The 8,526-nt window shown below is 41.6% G+C and overlaps 1 pseudogene; it reads right to left on the reverse strand.

Annotated features, from left to right (window-relative positions):
- Positions 1 to 1,977: 1,977 nt before the first annotated feature.
- LOC133754159 (egl nine homolog 1-like) lies at positions 1,978 to 3,179 on the reverse strand (annotated as a pseudogene).
- Positions 3,180 to 8,526: the final 5,347 nt, after the last annotated feature.

The following is an 8,526-nucleotide window of genomic DNA, read 5'->3' on the forward strand; positions in this document are numbered from 1 at the left end:
AAGGAAAAGCAGTAAACTATTACTTTTTCCTGTAGGTTCTCCTAAGTGAGAACATGATATCAAATAATTAATCACTCTAAATTCACACTGTCAGTTTCACTAAATAATCTTTTTCATATTATACATGAACAACAGCAATCTTTTAATAAAAATTACTGAGCTTTCCATAGAAGAGGTCTCTAATTGCATACAAACTACACAGATGCTAAAACTGCTGTAAATTGAAATATTTAGAAGGGCTGGCACTGTGGTGTAGCAAGTAAAGCCACTGCCTGCAGTGCTGGCATCCCACATGGGCACCAGTTCAAGTCCCAGCTGCTCTACTTCTGATGCAGCTCTCAGCTATGGCCTGGGCAAGCTGTAGAAGATTGCTTAAGTCCTTGGGTCCCAGCAGCCTCGTGGCAGACCTGGAGGAGGCTCCTGGCTCCTGACTTCAGACCACCTCAGCCAATTGGGGAGTGAACCAGTGAATGGAAGACCTCTCCCTCTCTCTCTCTGCCTCTCCTTCTCTTTCTGTGTAACTCTGACTTTCAAATAAATAAAATAAATCTTTAAAAAAAGAAATATGTAGAAATATTTCTGTATACTCAACTTTTGGCAAAGAAGATTGAAGAAGGGGGTTAGAAACTTAAGTTGGTAAGGGCTCTTTGCTAAAGAGCTTAGGAGAGTGAAATCTAAGACGTCTATCTCAACTCATTCTTTAAGTAACTGAAGTCTGAGAGGCCTTGTGTGATTGTGTAATGTTCCTTCATTTTCTAAAATATAAAAAAGAAAACCCCCAAAAAATAAAAATAAAATTATCTGGGTTTGCGCTTTTTTGTTTTTCTAATTAAGCATACATCTTTCAGTACTGACAAGAAGGCTGGTGTCACAACCGGGGAATGTCTCAAGAACTGTCTGAAGACTCACTGAACATCAAGTCTGTAAAAACACATTTCCTTCTCAATGCAAATATAATCTTCCCCTGATGTTCTTCAAAAGAAACAGTGTTCTGACCTGAAAATCAGATGGAATGTAGTACTAGGAAGAAAGCAATAAATTTGAAAGTACAATCAATTTAAGAAGCAAAAGGGAAAACCTTGGAAATGGGAAATTACCATCTACCTTTATAGGAAACACCTGCATGCAGAAGAAAGCCCTTTATCTTAAGAACTCGATGCTGAGGATAATCTCAAGTTCACTTAGTGCCAATCACTTTAGTTTGTTAAAGGAAAAAAAAAAACTTGAAAAGATAAATCCTTCTTACAGTGTATTTTTCCTTATAAAACATGAACTGAAGTTACTGGTAATAAACAGTGACTGTTTCACTGTTAGGGTTCATTATTAACAATGTCAAAAACATGACAGCAGCAATCTGTAAGAATCCAAATTAGAGCAAGATAAGACTACAAAACATCTAATGTTTCCATTGGTAAAGTGCTCCTTTTCTTATTTTAAGTGAAAAGAAAATGAATTAATCATCAGCCACTAGCAACCTCATCTTGAGAGGTTTTTAAGGGCAAAAATTTAATATTATGAAGAGGTTTACAAAAATAGATTAAGAAATAATACTGTAATTTTTCTCACAATTCAGTTTTGATAAATTGTACCTAATCATACAAAAATTATCCAAAATTCAAGCTTGATATAAAAAATGGAGAGATGGAATGAACTCACCAAGATGACAGGTCAGACAATATATAGGAATGAAAAATTCTACACAGGGCACTTATTTCATGTCCAGATGTAAAAACCATTTTCCACTGATAGCTTACCTTCCTCCCATAAGCAATCACAGATTCTGAGTGGATCATGCAGTACAAAGCCACAGCAGTGAAATCTTCTTGTTTGATGATCCACAAAACAATTGTATCTTTTCCTTATTAAACTGCTGATTGGTTGTCTATTTTTATTTATCCCATTTATTTGCATTCACAAGTTAACAAACAGTGTCAACAATTACTGTAGTGAATCGAGGTTACTGCAGGATGAGAGGCTCTATAAGACATATTTACTGATTGACTCAGAAGGTTTATTGAGTTCAACCCTCACTCCTTTTTCACCAGTGAGATATTTTACTTTAGTCAAAATACCAAACAGGTATTGTGTCCCTTGCAGCATATGCTGGTTGTACTTAATGAGGGTTGCGAGGGTCAGACCAGAAAACAGCAGTGTATTAAATTTGAGTTCAATGTCAGCAAACTGGGCTTTGCCTTGTGGAAAAATTAGAAGTATACCTCCACTTCCCTTGGAACCCCAGTCTTTATTAAGATAATATATACAAGTCATACATCTCCCATCTCCATTTGGATTATCAGCATACCGCACATAACCTGTTCCACTACCTGCATAACAAGCAGCCATGGCTTTCGTCCGGCCAATCATTTTGTATTAGCGTAGCTTCCTGTTACAGTGGCGGATCAGGTCGTCCATGCTCCTCATCAGCAGCCCAGCGGTTTCACAGCCGGGCTCCTTGCTTTCGATCCAGGTGATCTTATTGCCTCAGATGTCCTTGAACGAGTTGCTGTTCTGGCTACCCAGCTGGCTGTCCGTGAACTGGCTTGTGTCGTGAAGGGCCCACATCTCGTCGCCTGTCTTGTCCAGGAAGTCGTCCACTACAGATGCCCTTGCTTGTTCATGCAAGGCAGCGCCGGAAGCGGCTTCCTCTGCCCTTTGGGCTGCAGACCACAGCTATGGCTCAGGCCCTTGCTGGGCGTGTTGCTAGGCGGGTACTGGTTCGCTCCCTCCTGATACAGCGATGGGCGGGTCAGCGACTCCTCTTTCACTGGCTCCGCCTCCGCCACCGCCGGGCCCTGGAGGCCGGGGTTCTGGGCTATGGGAGGGTGGGCCACGGACTTGGCCTTTGCCTTGGCTGCATCTCCAGCGGCTGGCCCGAAGCCTTGGCGGCGGTGGAGGTGCTGTACGGACGCGCAGCTCCTTTCCTGGCCTCCCAGGCTCCGGCCCCACTGGCCCTGGGCCGCGGTGTGATGGCAAAGGTCGGGCTGCTGGTGCGGGCCTGCCCCGCGGCCAGAGGCGCCCTCACTGTCCTGGCACAGGAGCTCCTGCTTCCTCCAGTCCTGGCGCTGGTGCGGCCGCAGCACAGCAGGCTCTCCATCTTCCAGCAGGGCTGCAGGGCTCTCAGTACCGCTGGTCCGCTTGCTCCGGCCCTGCCTTCCAGGCCCGCCACTGTCATTGCGCATGGTGTAGGCAGCGGTGGTCGAGTAGGAGAGGTGGGGACTGGACTGCCTAGTCCAGGGCCAGGGAGCAGGGAGAGCGGCAGGGAAGGTTACAGCGCCATGCACCTGCCGCCCCTCTACACAAGCAGGCAGGCGACCCCGCCCTCGGCCAGGCTGCTTCCTCGTCCTTGGGGACGGCCCCTCTCTCTCTTTTTCTCTCTCTGCCTCTGCTTCTCTGGAACTCTATCTTAAAAGTAAATAAATAAATCTTTTTAAAAAATCTAGCCATGATTTTTTAAATGTTATGTAAAACTGGCAAGGGGGGGCAGCGGTGTGGTGCAGTGGGTTAAAGCCCAAGCCTGAAGCATGGACATCCCATATGGATGTCAGTTATAGTCCTGGCTGCTCCTCTTCCAATCCAGCTCTCTGCTGTGGCCTGCAAAAGCAATAGAAGATGGCCCAAGTCCTTGGGCCCCTGTACCCACATGGGAGGCGGGGAAGAGGCTCCTGGCTCCTGGCTTCAGACTGGTGCAGCTCTGGCAATGGTGGCCATCTGGGGAATGAACTAGCAGATGGAAGACCTCTCTCTCTATCTCTACCTCTCTGTAATTCTTTCAAATAAATAAAATAAATCTTTAAAATAAAACTGGCAAGGAATTGAAAAATCCATAATGAACCACTCTGCAGTTACTTTAGTAGTTAATGCTTGAAGATAAAAGGAATTATTAATCCTGTTGCTATAATAATAGATACTCTCTCAGCACTTATATTCCCTGTTTGTCATATAATCATAATTTCAAACAGATTAACATTAATTCAAAGTTTATAAAATAATTAGGAAAACATCCCTCTTGTAAACTGGCCTGTATTCCTATAAAGAACAGTTTTAATTTTGTTTCTAATACTATGATGTATGTGTTTTGGGAATGATGAATGATGGAATCATATATACTCTTATATAACTACCTGTGTTCTCATTTTCCTATTTCTTTTCTATTTTAATATTTTCTAATATTCAATTTTATTGGTTACTATGTCGATTTTACCTGAATGCAATATTTAGGCATTTATATTTTTTGTATGCATACACAGGAGTTTGTAAGTATATACATATTTGTGTGTGTGTCTATGAGAGACAGCATAGAAAATAATATTATGAGGAATCCTAACCCTCATTTCAAACACTAAGCCCTCCTCAGACCTGCCTTCTTTGAGGCAGAGTACTGGGACCTCTCACTGTAATGGGCTGAACTGATTCCCCAAAAGTTAATATCTTGAAGCCCTAACCTCCAATGTGATTGTTTTTAGAGACATGACCTTTAAAGATGCAACAGAATTTGCCAATTTTATCTTATTCAGATTGGGTCATAGTCAAAGTGGAAGTTCTCTCCTCCCTTCAGAGAAAGGTACCTCCTTTGATGGCCCTGTTCTTTCCACTGGGATCTCCCTTGCAGAGTTCTTTCATTTAGGTCTTCTTTTTTTTTTTTCAAAGTGTCTTGGCTTTCCATGCCTAAAATACTCTCATGGGCTCTTGAGCCAGATCTTACTGCCTTAAGGGCTGATTGTGAGGCCAGAGTATTATTTATGACATCTGCCATTCTATGAGTGTATGAAGTGTATCCCACTTCCCATGTTGGATCCTTCTCTCCCTTTTTGTTTGATTCTGTCAGTTAGTGTTAGCAGACACTAGTCTTGTTTGTGTGATCCCTTTGACTCTTAGAACTATCAGTGTGATCAATTGTGAACTGAAAATGATCACTTGGTCTAGTGAGATGGCATTGGTACATGCCACCTTGATGGGATTGTATTGGAATGCCCTGGCACATTTCTAACTCCACCATTTGTGGCAAGTCCGATTGAGCATGTCCCAAATTGTACATCTCCTCCTTCTCTTATTCCCACTCTTATATTTAACAGGGATCACTTTTCAGTTAAATTTAAACACCTAAGAATAATTGTGTGTTAATTACAGAGTTCAAACCATAGTACTAGAACAAAAAAAATACTAAAAGGGATAAAGTATTACATTGTACATCAACAGTCAGGACAAGGGCTGATCAAGTCAGTTTCTCATAGTGTCCATTTCACTTCAACAGGTTTCCCCTTTGGTGCTCAGTTAGTTGTCGCCGATCAGGCACAGGCTTAATTCACTCAGCATAATGTTTTCCAGATTCCTCCATTTTGTTGCAAATGACTGGATTTCATTGTTTTTGACTGTTGTATAGTATTCTATAGAGTACATGTCCCATAATTTCTTTATCCAGTCTACTGTTGATGGGCATTTGGGTTGGAGAACTTAAAAGGCTTCCATAGCCTTGACAAGGCATGACTAGAGACTAGGGAGATTACTGACACCATAAACAAGAGTGTCAAATTGTTAAGTCAACAACAGGAGTCACTGTGTACTTATGTCTAATGTGAGATCTGTCCTTAATGGGTTGTCCAATGTGAATTAATGCTATAACTAGTACTCAAACAGTATTTTACACTTTATGTTCTGTGTGGTTGTAAACTGATGACATCTTTACTTAATATATACTAAATCAATCTTCTATATATAAAGATAATTGAAAATGAATCTTGATGTGAATGGAATGGGAGAGGGAGTGGGAAATGGGAGGGATGCAAGTGGGAGGGAAGTTATGGGGGGAAGCCATTGTAATCCATAAACTGTACCTTGGAAATTTATATTTATGAAATAAAAGTTTTAAAAAAATCCCTGGTGTGTAAGCAATAAAAATCTCTCATTGTGAAAAAAAGAAAGATGCAACAGAAGGAAAATGATATCAAGTGTGAGGCCCTAATCCAGACTCACACCTGTCCTCATAAGGAGAGCCACCAGGGATTCACATAACAGAAGACATGCCATGTGAGCACATAGCAAGTTGCTGGCTGACTGAAGCCAGGGAGCAAGGTCAAAGAAGTCACCAAGCCTGAAGACACCTTGATCTTGAACTTTCAATGTGCAGGACTATGAGAAACAACATCTGGTGAATTAAACCATCCTATTTGTTGTAATGTGTCATGGTGACTTTGGCAAAGTCATATTCTCAATCCCTACCTGCTTAAATTGCACCCACCCAGAAGCTCCACAAAAGAAATTTTAACAAATATGGAAATTAAAACTGTTGTTTTAGAGAGAGCGGCAAGATGGCGGAATAGGCAGGGAGCACACTATTAGTCCGGGGGAGAGACAGTTTAATATAAGTGGAGATACTGCAGGGTCAAGGAAGAGTAGGGGATGAAACAGCAGAGGAAACTCTTCTGGAACTTGTGATTCACAGTGGACCTGCGTAGAGAGCGTGGGAGCCCAAGTTTGGGACACCAGCAGCAGACGCAACACACCAGCACTGGAATGCGAGCTGAGCCAAACCTCAATAGCCTGAGACACCAGCGGGCAAGCGGAAAGAGGAGGCTAGAGGGAACAAGGCTTGAAACTCCATGGGGAAAAATTCACCAGGCTAACTAGAAGAGAGAGTGGAAAAAAATAAAAAAAAGTGACCATATACGGACCCAAGTTTCTCTCTTTCCGCTCACCTCTCAAAGGCAAGCAAGACAGAGCAGGCGCCATTTTGGACATACGTCATAAGCAGGGCGACCTCAGGTCTGCACCAGCCCTGAGCCTAGCAGAAACACCTGACTCTGTGGGGAGGGGTAAAATAACAGGAGATTAGGATCTAACTTGGCACCCCAGTGGGAGACTGCAGGAGAATTGGAGCCCACACTGAGGGCAGCAGAGATTCCCTGTGTGGTCCTTGGGAAAGAGCTTCCAATCTCTGGCTCCTGTGGTTATATCATTTGCCTGCTAACTACCTCCAATTACGTTCAGCTATGTGGAATTACTTCCCTTTTGAATCAAAAAAAGAAAGAGAGATTTACCACACCTAACCTGGGAGTGTCATCTTTGACACACCCTCAACCCTGAGGAACCAAACACAGCTCTCAGTCCACACTCATCTCAAGCCTCTAAGGCTCCACGGAAAGCAGACAGTCCACTTAATATAGAGCCATAGTGTAACAAGAAAAAACACCACAGTGAAGAAACCAAATATCTCCAACATGCCAAACAACAAACGCAAAAACCAAGCTAACAAGAACAAGGAAGACACGATGACGCCACCAAATGAAAAAGACACCCCAATTCAAGATTATGAAGATGATGAGATCGAAGAAATGCAAGAAGCGGATCTCAAAAAATTGATAAGAACATTAAGAAGTTCTCAAAAACAAATTCTTGAACTACAGAAATCCTTAATGGACAAGATAGAAAATCTCTCTCATGAAAATGAAATATTAAGGAGGAATCAAAATGAAATGAAACAACTAGTGGAACAAGAAACTGCGATAGTGATGAGAAATCATAATGAAATGAAGAATTCAATAGATCCAATGAAAAACACATTAGAGAGCCTTAAAAACAGAATGGGTGAAGCAGAAGAGAGAATATCAGACTTAGAAGACAGAGAACAGGAAAGGAAACAGGCAAACCAATGAAAAGAAGAAGAAATTAGAAATCTAAAAAATATTGTCGGGAATCTACAGGATACTATTAAAAAACCCAACATTCGGCTTCTAGGAGTTCCTGAAGGCATGGAGAGAGAGAAAGGATTAGAAGGCCTTTTTAGTGAGATACTAGCAGAAAATTTCCCAGGTTTGGAGAAGGACAGAGGCATCTTAGTACAGGAAGCTCATAGAACCCCTAATAAACATGACCAAAAGAGATCCTCACCACGACATGTTGTAATCAAACTCACCACAGAGAAACACAAAGAAAAGATCCTAAAATGTGCAAGAGAGAAGTGCCAGATTACTCTCAGAGCATCTCCAATTAGACTCACAGCAGACTTCTCATCAGAAACCCTACAAGCTAGAAGGGAATGGTGAGACATAGCACAGGTCCTAAGAGAGAAAAACTGCCAGCCCAGAATATTATATCCTGCAAAGCTCTCATTTGTGAATGAAGGTGAAATTAAGACTTTTCATAGCAAACAGAAACTGAAAGAATTTGTTGCCACTTGTCCAGCCCTGCAAAAGATGCTTAAAGATGTGTTACACACAGAAACACAGAAACATGGTCACCAATATGAAAGAAGGTAAAGGAAGGAAACCTCCCAGCAAAAGATCACAGGAAGCTCAATTTCTCTTTGACATAGAATTAAACTCTGATGCTCGGTTAAAGCAATGTGTTAAAGTAATCTATTATGTTCTCTTGATGTCTGTTAAATTCTGATTCTTCAAAAACAGCTGAATTTTTATTAAGAGCTATGGGTTATGTACATATGTGCTTATTTTCAAAGATTTGAATAATAACCTGTAACAATGACCAAATTTGGTGTATGTTATGTCATGATTTTAAGGAATCTTATTTCAT

This window comes from Lepus europaeus, chromosome Y, assembly GCF_033115175.1.
Source record: "Lepus europaeus isolate LE1 chromosome Y, mLepTim1.pri, whole genome shotgun sequence".
Classification (NCBI taxonomy): domain Eukaryota; kingdom Metazoa; phylum Chordata; class Mammalia; order Lagomorpha; family Leporidae; genus Lepus; species Lepus europaeus.